The sequence below is a fragment of the Rhinolophus hipposideros genome (genome assembly GCF_964194185.1).
Source record: "Rhinolophus hipposideros genome assembly, chromosome: 18".
NCBI lineage: Eukaryota > Metazoa > Chordata > Mammalia > Chiroptera > Rhinolophidae > Rhinolophus > Rhinolophus hipposideros.
In genome coordinates this window covers 51,525,127-51,542,090 of record NC_138064.1, presented here as the reverse complement: position 1 = coordinate 51,542,090, position 16,964 = coordinate 51,525,127, and the positions used below count along the sequence as shown (strand labels likewise).

General features: G+C 41.6%; 1 protein-coding gene across 36 annotated transcripts in view; it reads left to right on the top strand.

Annotated features, from left to right (window-relative positions):
* The first annotated feature begins 532 nt into the window (after positions 1–532).
* NRCAM (neuronal cell adhesion molecule) overlaps positions 533–16,964 on the top strand; it is a 316,248-nt gene continuing 299,816 nt past the window's right edge. For 21 of the 36 annotated variants that reach the window (XM_081079603.1, XM_081079601.1, XM_081079591.1 and 18 more), the window contains exon 1: positions 759–949. The gene's annotated coding sequence lies outside the window, so the exon portion shown is untranslated. Of the gene's footprint in view, positions 608–734; positions 950–16,964 lie in introns of those variants that run through there. The other 15 variants (XM_081079607.1, XM_081079598.1, XM_081079587.1 and 12 more) reach the window with 4 other exon arrangements.

The following is a 16,964-nucleotide window of genomic DNA, read 5'->3' as shown; positions in this document are numbered from 1 at the left end:
GGATTCCACTCCTGAGCACCTTGAGGCGAAGGCTATATGGATCATGGACACACACCCTCCAGGACGCAGTGGAGAGAGGACTCCGGACCCTGCACTATGCAGCCCGCAGCATGTTTGCTAAAACACTGCACATTTAGAACATCTTAATTCTCGTTTTACATTGCAATCAATTAATTCTCCATAGTGCTCCCAAATCGGAAAATAAGCAACTCCTGTTCTCTGGGACCAAAACACCCAATTCCTACCACGAACAGACAGACTATGCTGATGGCTATTTTTTTTTGAAGGCTGTTTGGAGAGAACGCGTGCAAAAATAAAGAAATAAAAAGAAATAAAAACAAAAAGACATCCATCTCAGCCATCCCAACTGGCGAGTTTTAAATACATTGCATGTTTTAAAATAAAACCACAGACGTCGCACAGAAACCTAAATGTATGAGAGTGGCATTAAAAAAACCACTCATTTTCTGGCACTTCTTTTGTAGCCAAATCCCGACCACCCTCGGCGGAACCCTCCCGCCCTCCGTCCCCCGCCTCCCTCTCCGCGACAACCGCCACCTCACACTCTCGCAGAATGACGACGCTTGGTGGTGGCGCGGCCGCTCAGGTGAGGGGGCCACCCCCCCCCCCCCCGAGGCGCCGGCGGCCTGAGCCCATTTGCTGCCGCGGCGGCAGCCAGGGTGGGAGGGGCTGGCCGGGAGGGGAGGGGGCGGGGGGCGGGGAATGCGGGACCCGGAGGAGGGAGGGCCGACGGGGCGGGGGCGCCGGCCGGGGCCGGCCCTGCTCGGCAGAGGTCGCGGGCTGTCGCGCGCCGCAGTCGGAGCCTCAGACGCGCGGGTGCAGGGACAGCGCGGGGCTGCCCACGGCGACAGCTCCGTCGCGAGCTAACGTTTGCGCTCCGGGCTCCGGGCCGCGGCGCCGGGGCTGAGCGGGGCCACCGCGTGAGAACGTGAGTAGCTCGGTGCGCGTCTGACACTCGGTCCTGAGCGGGGGCGACGACTGGAGCGGAGGGGGCACCGGGGGCTGCGGCGCTGTCACTGGGACACCGGCCCGGGGTTCGGCGGCGCGCCTGTCGGCCGGCCGCGCCGCGTGGGCTTACCCGCGCGCGGCGGGGCGAGCCTCTTCGCCAACTCCTGGCTTCTCAGGCCCCCGACCTCACCGCGGGCGCCCGCGCGGGGGCACCGATGAAGCACCGCAGCCCGGCGTGGCGCGGCGGCCGCCCACCGCCTCCTCCGCTTGGTGGCCAACTTGTGCCTCGGTGCCCCACGCGTGCCGGAAAGCCTGCCTGGCGGCCTCTCTGTGGAGACGTGGGCCTGGAGAGCCTGCTGGGCCCGGCACTGCGCTTCCTGGGCGCGGACACCGGCGCGGGGCTCACGCCCCAGTGCTGGCCCCGCCGGGAACGCGGGGGGCGGCGGGCGCCCTCGGCTGTGCGCAGGCTGGTCCCGCGGACACATCTGGGCGTGGGCTTTGTTCGGGTGTGCACCTGCACGACCGCGGGAGTTCCGGGACAAGCCGACCTCCGCGCTCGCCGCCCTGGAGAGAACTGGGGGCGACTGGGGGTCACGGGGGAGACCCCGAGGCAGCAGGCTGGGGCTTCCCGGGGGCTCTGTGGCCCTGCAGGTGCGGCCCCGGGGTCCTGGCGCCCCGCCCGGCCTGTGGTCTGGGACGTGTTGGGGCTGCAACGCCCGGGCTTGGCCCGGCTCAGAGGAGCCCCTTCGCTGACCGGGCTCCCACCGGGGGGTCTGGCGACAGAGCAGGTTGTGTTGAGCCGGGAGTGATGCCGGCTCTGGAGCATCCACCTCGCGGCGAGCGCCATCTGCGCCCGGCGCCACCACGGTTCCTGCGCGCTGCGCGGGTGGGCGCTGCAGCGCGAGGGTCCCCGGCAGACCGTGGGCTCATCCATTCGCGCCCGCATCTGCCAGTGCGCAAGGGATTGAACTAGGGACTCGTCATTTCTCGCAGAGCGGTGCACACCCGGCTGCAGGCGCCGCCGGAGAGTCCCCTGGGCCCGAGGGGCGGGAGAACAGGCCCCCTCCTTTCCCTACGGACGGTCTCCGCGCCTGCCCCGCTCCGCCGCGCTGCATCTTCCAGCCCCGCCGCTCTCCGGTCTTTTCGCAGCGGCAGCTTCAGCCCAGGCGACATCCGGCGAGGAGCTGTCTGTCCCGAGGGACGCGTTCTTTTCCTGCCGGGTCCGCTACGTGGACGCGACAAGGTGCGGTTCCCAGGGGCTGGGACGTTCCTCCCCCCAGGCTCTCGCAAGGGATGGAGGCGAGGGCCATGGGGAAGGCTGCGTTCGCGCTGCTCCAGAACTCTCCCTGGGCCTGTCCTGGGAAGGACACAGTGGCCACTGAACACAGACCTACGGAGGCTGAGCTGTGGGTGGCAGTGCTTTGCGCTAGCCATGTCCTGTTATGGAAATATTGTGATGTATACACCTGCGCTGTAGAAAATTTCCTTAAGAGTTATTTCAAATGATGCTTTTGTGTTGCTGTAGTTTTCCTCGTGTGATCGGTTGAATATAAATAGAATCTGCAGATGTTATAATGTGTATGTACAAAGGAGCTATTTAATGGAACCTCACAGGAAACTTTTCTGATAAAGAGACACTTTCATTCATTCATCATTCATTCATTCATTCATTCATTCATTCATTCATTCATTCATTCATCACTATGTACTGATCCCATGGCCTACTGTTCTAGGCACTGGGGATACAGTCTTGAGCAAAACAGTTCCTGTCCTTGGGGGAGATTAATTCTAATTTTATACTACATATTCCCACACACACAGATTCTTTTTTCACATACCATAAATGTACAACTTGGTGAACTGCACCAACCACCTAACTAGTGCTCTAATCAAGGAACAGACTGTTATGAGCATCAGAGAAAGCCCTCTTGTGGCTCCTACCAATCAACACTCACCCTGAGGGTAACCGCTGAGACACCCATGCTCTTTTCCTGAGGTTCTCACCATCAAATCAGAAAGTCTTTGTCTTAGTCCATTCTGGCTGCCATAACAAAATCTTGTAGACTGAGTGGCTTTAAAGAACAGACATTTATTTTCTTACAGTTCTGGAGAGCCTGGAAGGCAGAGATCAGGGTGCCAGCATGGTTGGGTTCTGGTGAGAGCTGTCTGGCTGCGTGCAGACAGCTGTCTTCTCCCTGTGTGTTCACATAGCCTTTCCGTGGTGTGTGCTGAGGGGAAAGATCTCTCTCTCTCTCTCTCTCTCTCTCTCTCTCTCTCTCTCTCTCTCTCTCTCTCTCTCTCTCTCTCTCTCTCTCTCTCCTTGTCTTCCTTCCTCCCTCCCTCCTCTTATGAGGTCACTGACCCTAGAGATGAAGGCCCACTCTTATTACCCCATTTAACCTTAATTACCCCTTAAAAGCACTATCTCCAAATACAGTCACACTGGGAGTTAGGACATATGAATTTTGGGAGGACACCGTTCAGTCCATAGCAGTTCTGATTTGCTGCCTCTGTCAGCAGCCTTTAGAGTCTCATCCCCATTTCCATCTGGAAAGCGTGGTAACTAATAACAAATTAACAAGAATATAGAGTTTCTAAAGTATTCTTCTCTAGGAAGCTTTTTTTAATTCTATTTTTATTAGTTTCAGGTGTACAAAACAACATAGTGATTAGACATTTATATACCTCACAAAGCGATAATCCCAATAAGTCTATTACCCATCTACCCATCTGACACTGTACATAATTATTACAATATTATTGACTATATTCCCTATGATGTACTTTATATTCCCGTGACTATTTTTTCAATTATAGTTGACATTCAATATTATTTTATATTAGTTTCAGGTGTACAGATTAGTTGTTAGACATTTATATAATTTATGAAGTGATCTCCCCGATAAGTCAAGTACCCACCGACAATAGTTTTTTCAACATTATTCACTATATTCCCCATACTGTATTTCACATCTGTGTGACTATTTTGTAAGTACCAATTTGTAATTCTTAATCCCTTCACCTTTCTCAGCCAGCCCCTCAATCCCCCTCCCATCTAGTAACCATCAGTTTGCTCTTTGTATCTATTAGTCAATTTCTGTTTTGTTAATTTTGTTCTTTAGATCCCACATATAAGTGAGATCATATGGTGTTTGTCTTTCTCAGCCTGACTTATTTCCCTTATCACAGTACCCTCTAGGTCCATCCACGTTGTCGCAAATGGTAAGATTTCATTCCTTTTTAAGGCTAATATCCCATTGTGTATATGTACCACATCTTCTTTATCCAATCATCTGTTGATGGGCATTTTGGTTATTTCCATATCTTGGCTATTATTTACAATAGTGATACTGCAGTGAACATCGGGGTGCATATATCTTTTCAAATTAGTATTTTGGATTTCTTTGGATAAATACACAGGAGTGGAATTTGCTGGGCCATATGGTAGTTCTAGTTTTAATTTTTTGAGGAACCTCCATACTGTTTTCTATAGTGGCTGCACCGATTTGCAATTCCACCAATAGTGCTCAAGGTTTCCCTTTTTTCCACATCCTCGCAAACACTTGTTTGTTGATTTATTGATGATGGCCATTCGGACAGGTGTGAGGTAATTTTTGTGGTTTTTATTTTTATTTCTCTGATAATTGGTGACGTTAAACATCTTTTCATATGTCTGTTGACCATCTGTATGTCCTCTTTGGAGATATGCCTATTCAGGTGCTCTGCCCATTGTTTAATTGGATTGTTTGTTTTTTTTGGTGTTGAGTTGTGAGTATTTCTATAAATTTTGGATATTAAACCCTTATCAAATGTATCAAATATCTTCAGTTCAGTAGGCTGTCCTTTTATTTTGTTGATGGTTTCCTTTACTGTGCAAATACATTTCAGTTTGATGTAATCGCATTTGTTTATTTTTTTCTTTTGTTTTTCTTGCCCAAGGAGGTATATCAGAAAAAATATTACTAAAGTAATTCTGAAAGTTCCCTGCCTATGTTTTCTTCTAGGAGTTTTTTGATTTCGGGTCTTACACTTAAGTCTTTAATCCATTTTGAGTTTATTTTTGTATATGGAGTAAAAAGGTGGTCCAGTTTCTTTTCTTTTCTTTTTTCTTTTTTTTTTGCTGTATCTGCCCAGTTTTCCTAGCATCACTTATTGAATAGACTGTCTTTACCCCAGTGTACATTCTTGCTTCCTTTGTAATAGATTAAATATAGGCATGGGCTTATTTCTGGGTTCTTTATTCTGTTCAATTGATCTGTGTGTCTGTTTTTATACATCCTATGCTGTTTTGGTTACTATGGCCTTGTAGTATAGTCTGATATCAGGTAGCATGATACCTCCAGCCTTGTTCTTTTTTTTCAGGATTGCCGTGGCTATTTGGGGTCTTTTATGGTTCCCTATAAATTTTAGGATTACTTGTTCTAGTTCTGTGAAAAATGCCATTGTTATTTTGATAGGGATTGCACTGAATCTATACATTGCTTTGGGTTGTATGGACACTTTAACCTTGTTAATTCTTTCTATCCATGAACATGGTATATGCTTCAGTTTATTTGTATCTTCTTCAATTTCTTTTTTCAGTATCTCATAATTTTCCAAGTAAAGGTCTTTTACCACCTTGGTTAAATTTATTTCTAGGTATTTTTTTGATGCAATTTTAAGTGGAATTGTTTTCTTAATTTCTTTCTTTGATAGTTTGTTATTGGTGTATAAAAATGCAACCAATTGTGGAATATTAATTTTGTATCCTGATACTTTACTAAATTCATTTATCAGTTCTGATAGTTTTTTGGTGAAATCTTTAAGGTTCTCTCTATATAGTATCCTATAACCTGCAAATAATGGCATTTTCACTTCTTCCTTTCCAATTTGGATGCCTTTTATTTCTTTTTCTTGTCTGATTGCTGTGGCTAGGACTTTCACTACTATGTTGAAAGTGGGCATCCTTGTCTTATTCCTGATCTTAAGGAGAATGTTTTTAGCTCTTCCCCATTGAGTATGATATTAGCTATGGGTTTGTCATATATGGGCTTTATTATATTGAGGTACTTTCTCTCTATTCCCACTTTGCTGAGAGTTTTAACCATAAATGGATGCTGGATTTTGTCAAATGCTTTTTCTGCATTTATTGATATATTGTTTATGTGGTGTATCCCATTAGTTGATTTGGAGATATTGAACCAACCTTGCACCCCAGGAATAAATTCCACTTGATGGTGGTATATGATCTTTTTAATATATTGCTGAATTTTTTGTTGAGGATTTTTGCATCTATGTTCATCAGGGATATTGACTTAAAATTTTCTTTTATTGTAATGTCTTTGTCTGGCTTTGGAATCAGGGTAATGGTGACCTCGTAGAATGAGCTTGGGAGCCTTTCCTCCTCTTGAATTTTTGAAAGTGTTTGAGAAGAATAAGTTAATTCTTCTTTGAGTGTTTGGTAAAATTCACTTGTGAAGCCATCTGATCCAGGACTTCCGTTTTTTGGGAGCTTGTTGATTATTTATTCAAATTCATTAGTAGTAATAAGTCAGTTCAGATTTTTTGTTTCTTCTTAATTCATCCTTAGAAAATAGTATGCTACTAGGAATTTATCCATTTCTTCCAGATTGTCCAATTTTTTGGCATACAATTGTTCATAGTATTTACTTAATTTTTTTTTTATTTCTTTGGTGTTCATTGTCATTTCTACTTTTTTTATTTCTGATTTTATTTATTTGTGTTTTCTCTATTTTTTCTTGATGAATCTGGTTAAAGGTTTGTTGATTTTGTTTATCTTTTTAAAGAACCAGCACTTGGTTTCATTGATCTTGTGTATTTTTTAAACTGTATTTTGTTTATTTCTGCTCTGATGTTTATTATTTCCTTCCTTCTACTCACTTTGGGCTTTGTTTGCTATTCTTTTTCCAGTATGCTTAAGTGTAAAGTTACACTGCTTATTTCAGATTTTTCTTGTTTCTTGAGGTAGGCCTGCATTGCTATGAATTTCCCTCTTAGGACTGCTTTCACTGTGTCCCATAGATTTTGACTCATTGTGTTTTTATTTTCATTTGTCTCAAGGTGTCTTTTGATTTATTCCTTAATCTCATTGTTAACCCATTCATTGTTTAGTAGCATGTTATTTAGCCTCCATGTGTTCGTGTGTTTTTCAAGTTTTTTTCTTCTAATTGATTTCTAGTTTTATACCATTGTGGTCAGAGAAGGTGCTTGATATTACTTCAATCTTCATGAATTTATCGAGACTTGTTTGGGGCATAACATGTGGTCTGTCTTGGAAAATGTTCCGTGTGCACTTAAAAAGAATGTGTATTCTACTGCTTTGGGGTGAAATGCTCTAAAAAAATCAGTTAAATACAACTGGTTCAGTGTGTCATTTAAGGCTGCTGTTTCCTTGTTGATTTTTTATCTAGGAGATCTGTATATTGGTGTCAATAGGGGTGTTAAAATCTCTAACTATGATTGTGTTACTGTTGATCTCTCCCTTAATGTCAGTCAATATTTGTTTTATGTATTTAGGTGCTCCTCTGTTGGGTGTATGTTTACTAGCATTATGTTCTCTTGTTGGATTAATCCTTTCATCTTTATGTAATGTCTTTCTTTGTCTATTATAGTCTTTGTTTTAAAGTCTGTTTTGTCTGGTATAAGTATTTCTACCCTAGAATTTTTTTCATTTCCATTGGCGTCTAATATTTTTTCCATACCTTTACTTTCAGTTTATGTGTGTTTTTTCAATCTGAGGTGGATCTCTTGTAGACAGCTTATGTATGGGTCTATTTTCTTATCCATTCATCTACTGTGTCTTTTTATTGGCACATTGAATCCATTTAAATTTAAGGCGATTGATAGGTACATAGTCGTTGCCACTTTATTATTCATATTTTTGATCTTTTTTGTTTGTTTGTTTTCTTCTTCTTCTTAAAGAAGAGTCTTTAACATTTCTTTTAATACTTACTGGCTTGTTAGTAATGAATTCCTTTAGTGTTTTTTTGTTTGTTTGTTTGTTTGTTTGTTTTTTTGTTTGTTGTTGGTCTGGGAAGCTCTTTATCTGTTCTTCAAAGTTATGTGATAACCTTGAGGGGTAGAGTAGTCTTGATTGTGGGCCCTTGCTTTTCACCCCTTTGAATATTTCATGCCACTCTCTTCTGGCCTGCAAAGTTTCTATTGAGAAATCAGCTGATAGCCTCATGGGAGCTCCTTTGTAAGTAACTAGTTGTCTTTCTCTTGCTGCTTTTAGATTCTCTCTTTGTCTTTAACCTTTGCCATTGTAATTATAATGTATGTTGGTGTTGACCTAGTTAGGTTCATCTTGTTTTGGACTCTCTGCACTTCTTGGGCTTGTATGTCTATTTTGTTTTTCAGGTTTGGGAAAATTTCAGTCATTATTTCTTCAATAATGATTCCTTGCTTCCTCTCTTCTCCTTCTGGTATTCTTATGATATGAATGTTGTTATGCTTGATGTTGTGCTAGTAGTTCCTTAAACTATTTTTTTCCTTTCTTTTTTTAAATTGTTGTTGTTGTTGTTCTGATTGGGTGTTTTCTGCTACCTTATCTTTTAAATTGCTGATTCGATCCTCTGCTTCATCTAATCTGGTGTTGATTCCTCGTAGTGTATTCTTCATTTTAGATGCTGTATTCTTTCGACTGGTTCTCTTTTATGGTTTCTATGTCTTTCTTTATGCTTACTATCTCTTTGTTGAAGTTCTCACTAAGTTCCTTAAGCATTCTTATAACCAGTGTTTTAAACTCTGTCTCTGGTAGGTTGTTTGCCTCCCTTTCATTTACTTGTTTTTCTGGAGTTATCTCTTTGTTTTTATTTGGGATTTGTTTCTTTGTTTCCTTATCCTGCTGTCTCTGTGTTTGCTTCTTTTTATTCGGTACTATTCCTATGTCTCTCAATCTTTGCCAGGTAGCCTTTTGTAGTATGTGTCCTATGTTGTCCAGTGGCACAGTCTCTCTGATCACCTGAGCATGTATTCCAGGAATGCCCCAATGTGTGTTGTTTGTATTCTTCTGTTATAGTTGAACCTTGATTGCTTTTGGCATGTCATTGGGTGGGATTGACTCTTAGGCTGACTGGCTGTGAGGACTGGCTATACCTACAACGTAGGAACTTCTGTGTGGGTCTGACCCCTTACAGGGGGATTTGCCTCTGAGGGCTTTTGTGCCTTTTGAGACTACCCATTGGGTATGCTGCTTTGAGGCTAATCCGGTAGCGCTCTGTTGTGGTCTGAGGCCGGCCTCTGGGTGTGTTGTTTCTGGTGTCTCTTGGGAGGAATTCCCTTGCATCCAATTTTAGCCTTCCCTTTGACCAACCTGGGGCTACCCGGTAGGAGCCACAAAGCTCTATGCAGTTGGTTGCTGCCTGTTCTGGATCTGGAGGTGTGTGGGGATTGCCTTGCTTCAAATTGAGACCAGATGCCACCAGTATTGGGCTTGGGGCAGCTTAGAAAAAGGCTCAGGGCCCTCCAGACCTGTTGCCACCTGCAGCCCGCCTGTAAGGCTCAGCTGCTGAAAGAGTCTACTTAGGTGTGCAGACCAGGTCAATTGACCTTCTGCTGAAATTTCCCCTCGTGATGCTGCCCAAGTTGGGCAGAGCATGCTTCCAGGGAGTCGTGTGGTGGGGCTGGTGGTTTTTATAAAGTTAATGCAGATTCAGTTCTTGTGCTGGGTCTGCAGAATCACGAAAGCCAACCCAGAAAGGCTGCAGTGTGAACTGTGGCTGACCGCTTGCCACTGAATGTTTCCTGGGCTGCCACAGGGTGTTTGCTGCTGTAGAAGCCTCCTACAGCTTGTGGGGTAGGGCCAGCCACCCAGGAGCTGTGAGCGCCTTGGGCTTGCAGCACTAGCTGGGTGGGGTAGGGTCCAAGGGAGTCACCAAGGTGGGGTGCAAACGGATTTTACCAGACCAGTGGAGTCTCACATTTTGTCCTGTGGGGGAGGGTTCAACACAGAAAAGATGGAGGCCACCTGTAGGCTACATGTGAAGTGGGCTTCACACCAGAATAATAGCAGCTATCCCTCTAGCCCTCTCCCTGAAGCTACACAACTCAGTCTTTCCTTGTTTGTCTCTAGTGCCTCTTGAGTTGCCGCCCTTCCATTGGAGCCAGGTTCAGTGCTTGCAAGCAACTGAGTCTGTGCATGGGACCTTTAAGAGGATGTCTGGGTGTACAGCCACAACCTTCTCACCAGTATGGATGAAATTCTTGCTGATTTTTATTGCTAGATGTTGTGGGGACTCCTCCTTCTGGTACTGGACCCCGGGGCTGGGGAACCCTGTGTGGGACTGCGACCCCTCATTCTTCAGGGAGACCTCTGCTGCTGAGGTGCCCTTCCAGTGATCCACCACTACCTGTGGGTTTGGGATCAGCCCGTTTTGCATCTCAGCCCCTCCTACCAGTCTCAGTATGGCCTCTTCTTTATATCCTCAGTTATAGGAGTTCTGTTCAGCTAGTCTTCAGATGATTCTCAAGTTTGATTGTTCTATAATTTAGTTGTAACTTTAATGTGACCATGGGAGGTAGCAGACATACTGTTTACCTATTTCGCCATCTTGGATCTTCTATATTTTCTCTAGGAATTTTTGTGTTTTTGCATTCAAAGACTGCTTTAAGTCATCCTTCAACTGCTGAGATGATTGGTGAAGAGGAAAATGAAAATGATTGAAAATTACTAAACACATTTAGATGTATTTCCCCTTTATGTTTCTTGCTTCTTCATCTGAAGGAGTCATGACCTTCCTGCCAGGTGAGGACAGAGGAGATGCTAGGTATCTCTTAGAATCTAGGTGTGCCAAGGGCAAGTATCCAGTGGTATATTTTATTTAACCCTTTGTGACCCAGGCAAATGAAAAGCCTCTTTAATTTTAAAGAGTCTTTACTGGCATCAGAAGCTGAAATTTCTAAGACTAGGATAATGTTTCAAAACTAACTGGTGAATGTTTATTTTCCCTCTCAAAACCTGAGGGCTATATGAAGAAAATATGGGAATGGCTCCACCTCTGGTTTTAGCAACTATAACTCTTTCAATATCAAGTTCTCTTTAAATGGGGGATAAAATAAAATAAATTTACAGGAAATGTGATGTTTTTGCTAAGTTACTTTTTTATTGTGGTGAAATACATATGACAAAATTTACTATTTTAATTTAACTGTATAGTCTAGTGGCATTAAATACTTCACATTGTTATGTAACCATCACCACTGTCCATCTCAAGAACGGTTTTCATCTTCCCAAACTGAAACTTTATATCCATTAAACAATAACTCCCCATTCTCCTTCCCCCAAAACCCTGGCAAGAATCATTCTACTGTTTATGAATTTGACTACACTAAATATCTTATATGAGTGGAATCATACAGTATCTGCTTTTTTGCAACTGGCTTATTTTATTTCACTTAGCATAATGTCTTCAAGTTTCATCCATGTGTCAGACGTTCCATCCTTCTTAAAGCCAAATAATATTGTATATACATACCACATTAATAAACTTTATTAATTTGCCAATGGACAGTTGGGCTATTTCCACTTTTTGGTTATTGTGAACAATGCTGCTATGAACATGGGTGTACAAATATTGTTTTAGTCACCGCTTTCAATTCTTTTAGTCATATAGCCAGAAATGGGGCATGGTAATTCTATTTTAATTTCTTGAGGAACCTCCATTCTGTTTTCTGTAGTAGATGCACAATGTTACATTCTCACGAAGAGTGCACAGAGGCTCCAATTTCTCCGTATCTTCACCAACACTTGTTTTCTGTTTTCTTGATAATAGCCATCCTAATAGGTGTCAAGAACTCTATAGCTGTTACTTTTTAAAGTTATAAATTAATTTACTATGCATTATGAACAATTCATTCATGATGTTTTCTCACTTATCAGTTTAACTTTATTTATAAGATGTATTATTTTTAACAAATATTCATTGACCCCATACTTTGTGCAAAGCATGAAATAGATGCTGTGCAGCATATGTGTCATTATCCAATATAAGCAAACATACATTCATGTGTTTTGTTTTAAATGTTGAATTAGAGCATATGTATGTCTGTAGTGTACTCTCCCTAAGTGATTTTGCTGTTAGGGTATATTAAATGTTAGTATGCTTTTATTTTACTGAAAAAAAATGACGTTATTTTAACCCATATCAAGAGCAAATTTGCCTCATATCTAGAAATAGATAGGAATATCCTATGCTGGATGTTTAGGGACATGCTGGAGTTGTAAATTCTAGGTCTGCATTAGGCATTTCTCCCCACCATTTGAGTCTTCAAAGACGACAGCACAAACCCTTACCACCCAATTATAGTTTCTTATTGAGCTAATAAAAAAAGATGTGGTACCAATGTAATTGACCTGTTTTACTGGCCTAGAAGATTGGAATTTCAAATTAGAAAAAGGTAATTTTTAAAAGTCTGATGGAGGGTTTCCCTCAAGTGACTAAAAAACTAGTGAATATAAGAAATGCCAGGGTAAAGAGAATACATCTACAAACACTAATGCTTAGCTTCTGCACATACTGTCCAAAAGGCTTATTCAGGTTAAAAACAGGAATGACACATAAATCTCGTCTTATGTGCTCTCTGATTTTCTTCCATATTGCCCTGTACTTTATAAATTCACATGAGAATGAAAGTGACAGTTACTGACAGATGAAAATGATCTTTTAAAAATTCTTCTAATGAAACGTGGATAGGAAGGGCTGGATAGAATGTTTTGAATATATATGTATACATTCATGTGTATATTTAAATTTTATGCTGTGTGTGGTATATTAGTTCAAAACCCACTGTAACCAGGAAAATATATTCCCAGGGCAATCCGAGAGAATCCTGTAGGAGGTCTTCTACTGTGTAATATGCAATGAATTTGATTTATCTTTCTCAAGTGGGCTGCGGGCATTCTAAAAATTCAGTGTATGTATTCAGTGTGTAGTGATCTTTTCGCCAAATTTCAACTTTAAAGCTAATTTCATGCCACTTTTCGATGCCCTTGGCATTTGACTGGTATGACTTACAGAATACATTTTTGACAACCATTACAAACTCATGTAGAACACCATTAACAAATTTTCTCTCAAGGGAAAGGGAAAGTACTATTCTTCCATTAATTATGCCTTAAGGTAAAACGGATTGTTGAAAGAGTTTCCTCCTGGAGTTTTCTGGTTTTTGAGGAAGCTGGTGTACTGCTGCCTTGCAAAGCCTTGTGTGCTTTTCAGTCCCTCACCTCAATAGAGAGCTGAAAGAACAAAAGTGAACAAAGGAGGCCTGTTTTGCCTGCCCCACTTGCTGGGCTGTTGTCTTGGCCCCTTTCAGAGAAGGAAAGAGGGGGAGCTGGGTCAAAGTTGAAGAACACTGAAAAGGAATTCAAGCTTCATGTCGAAATTTGAATTACAGCTTCAGTTTGAGTGCCGAGTAGATTAGTTTGAATTGAAATTTTTGAATCTCTGGAAGCTTAAGTGACAGATGGTGTTGGAACAACGTACGTAGAGCTGGAAGGCGTACCCGAAGTGTTGAGTGCCCAAGCAAGGCCCTTGGTAAACATCTAGTTAACTGACAAAAGTTTTAAAACTGTAGGAAGTGCAGCTTGATGCTGTACAGGGCAGTAAGACAGTGGACGGTGTGAATTAAGGGGAGGCCCCTGCGTCTGGCTCTGCACGTCAGCCCTAACTACATTGCAAATCGTCTTCTGACTGTTCTGCCGCTTTTGCCTCCAGCATCTAGTTGAATAAATACAGCAATGCCCAATCAGCTGCCTTTGTAAAATCTCATTACAGTGTTTTGATATTGAACACAGATTGTTTTGATATATAACAAGATAAATCTGTCCTGAATATTGACTAACCAGTGTTTTCTCCTTTATGAGTATATTTACGAAGAGTGATTTCAGCTTTCTGCTTCCAGTGGGAGTCCATCACTATTATATTTGCTATTATATTTTTAATATGACACATGGTTTTCCATTCAACTTGGTAGGCAGCATCTGATTGAAAACATTTCAGAAAGAGAAGTTAGCTGTGTGCATAACTAGAATATTACATAAATAGCTACTGGGAAGTCAAGGGTACTGGAATGTAAGAGAAATGAAAAATAATTTGGGGTAATTTGAAATGCTTCCTGGTGTTCCATAAAACTACAATTGGAAATTTTTGCTTTGGTGTCTCTGACCTCTTAAATGACTTGATGGCATAGTCTTTTGTTCTGATGTTAGTGGCATGATAGCTGAAAGCTTGATAGTATTAATACATGATAGCATTAAAACATTTAATACACGGAAATGACTATTTCTACTTTTAGGGGAAAAAACATTGACATGGCAATAACGTGAACAAAGTAGTAAAGTAGAAATTCAGAGGTAATCAATACTGTTAATTACTGTAATATGTTGTATTATAACAAAAGCGATTTTACTTCAGAATTGATTATATTAACTTACATCACTTGTATTTTACGTAAACTGTGACATACTGTGTTTCCCCAAAAATAAGACCTGGTCTTATATTAATCTTTGCTCAAAAAAACGCATTAGAGCTTACGTTCAGGGGATGTCATCCTGAAAAATCATGCTAGGGCTTATTTTCCAGGTAGGTTTTTTTTTCGCGGAATACTTCTTTACCCGGTATACTTTGTATATCTCACAAATTTTAAGGTAACTTGCATTTTAATAGTTGGAATAAGGTTTTAAAAACTCCATGGCTATGTATGTATTTCAGTAACAGTTACCTTGTTGCAAAATTAGGTGGAAGGTTAAATATATCAAGGGTTTATTGCTGTCCTAGAACTCATTAAACAGCAGGGCGTGAGTCTGAATCACTCCTGGGACTGGGATTGGAGGAGTAGAGCTCAGGGAGTGTGAAGGATTCATATGGAGGGGAGGTTCCATGGGTAATTGAGAATTGTGTCATCCTGGAGAGCTGTCCTATATAGAAGACAGAAGGAGCGAGAGAAATTTTAAATAATGAGGAGAAAGAACAGAGCAATATAAAGGTAATAACTTAAAATCTAGAAGAAAGAGAGAGTAAAAATGTTTGTGGTAATTGCTTGGCTAATGGAGAACAATCTTCATTTCATAGCATCCAATGCTAAATATTTTAAAGAGACTCTTTTTTGTGGTATGTTAGGTCATTGACGTAACTTGATGTCGTAAAATAGAAATAACTCGGAAGTAATTCTTCAAAAATGAAATATGATAATACATTTACATTGAAAAGAAAGGCATTGAGAAGAATTTACTGAGTCAAAGCTAAAGTTATTTCAGCTTAAGATAGTCAACTTCTGAGTCAGATCATCTCTTCTCTCCAGCTATTTTGTTCCTTTATATACAGAGAAAATTAGATATATGAAAATGTGAACTTGCCTAACATTTGGGATGATTATTCATGTTCAACTGGAGTCTTTGCTTTGCACAGGGATTATATGATGAGTGAGCTATAATGTTTCAAAGTTCAGTCAGGAACAACTTTTCAGGGATAGCTAAATTGAAAGACTATTCTATCTACTGAAAGAGCATCGTAGCATAATAGATACCAAGTGAAACCCAAACAAATAAGGCTAAAGAAAAAAAACCAGTAAAGAGATGGACAGGTGGCAAATGAAGAAATTACTTCAATTTCATGAAAATCTGTGATATTTTCTCTAGATAACACTGAGAGGCCAGGTCTCTCATGATGAAGAAAAGCATATAAGTCACCCAGGCGATCCTGGCATTTTTCACCAGCTCCTAACAGAATTCGGGTAGCTTTCTAGGCTTCCAACGGTGGAAGTCCAGTCCTCGCTTTATTCCACGGGGAGCCTGCGCTGCATTTGTCATAGTGCACGTGGCATGTAGGCAACAGTCTCCATAGTTGATGAACAAGTGAGTGTAAAACTAAATGACCAGATATGAGAATATTGCGAAATGTCAGGTGGATCTTTTGTTGGAGAAAAATGGGGAATTTGTTCCTTGGCCCTGGTTTGAAGACACAAATGAAATCTAGACCATGAGAAATCAAACATTCATAATGTCATGCTGGATTCTGTAGGACTATAATTTGCCTCCTAGTACTACACCAGGCACTTGAGCAGGCAGTTGAAATCATTCAATCCAGAAGGGTACCATTCTTTAAATTGTTGCTGTGGAGCCCTAAATGACGTTTTGGTGACCCAGCAGAGTTCCTCTGCAATTTTCCACCTTTGCTCATGGCAGATGATTTAGGATCTGCACAAGGCTTTCCCTTACTGTCACTGTCTGAAACTGGTACTTTTCATTTCCCTCTGGAGGTCTCCGGGTGGCTGCACACTGATTGCGTTAAGCACTTTCTGAGATTGCTTTCCAACCTCTGAATTTAAAGAAATCAGAAGTGAGGCATACAGGCCTGAAATGGAAAGCGTAAAGGCTGGTGTGTGAAACCAGTCTCAGAAGTGCTGAGGGTACAGCTTTAAAAACTGAACTTTCTCCTGTTTGGGTTGGTCATTAAGTATTTCTATTTGTTGTTTTCTTTATATTCTAAGGTGTGAGCTGAGTTACAGATGGCCTTTCCCAATTCAGGTTTGAGAGACACCTAGAGTAAAAAATTGATGCGAAATTTGGAATTAATGAAATTTTGAGAAGTACCAGGCTATTCTACATACACTAAGAAACCTCGGTATACTGTATAGCTTTGAAAAGTTGCTTAATCTTCCTTTAGCTAGATACTGAAGATAAAACAAATTTTCTCAACACCAAGCCCCACCTCACAAGAGTATGTTACTATGAGAAATGATGATAAAAAAGAAAGTGCTGAGAGAAAGATGACGTCAATCTATGTTATTAGGAAGAATGCACCTACCAATTTTTTCACCATAATATTCTGTCCAATTTGCCTTAGAGATATGTATGTATCTTACATCCTTAGCAACAACTATATCTACTTGATTTTGAATAAATGAAGTGGTCTCATGCTGCAATCTGAGAGATTGATACCCTTTTGATGCTGCATGCTGGGACTGTTTTAAAAACACAAACTATATTCTTAACCTAC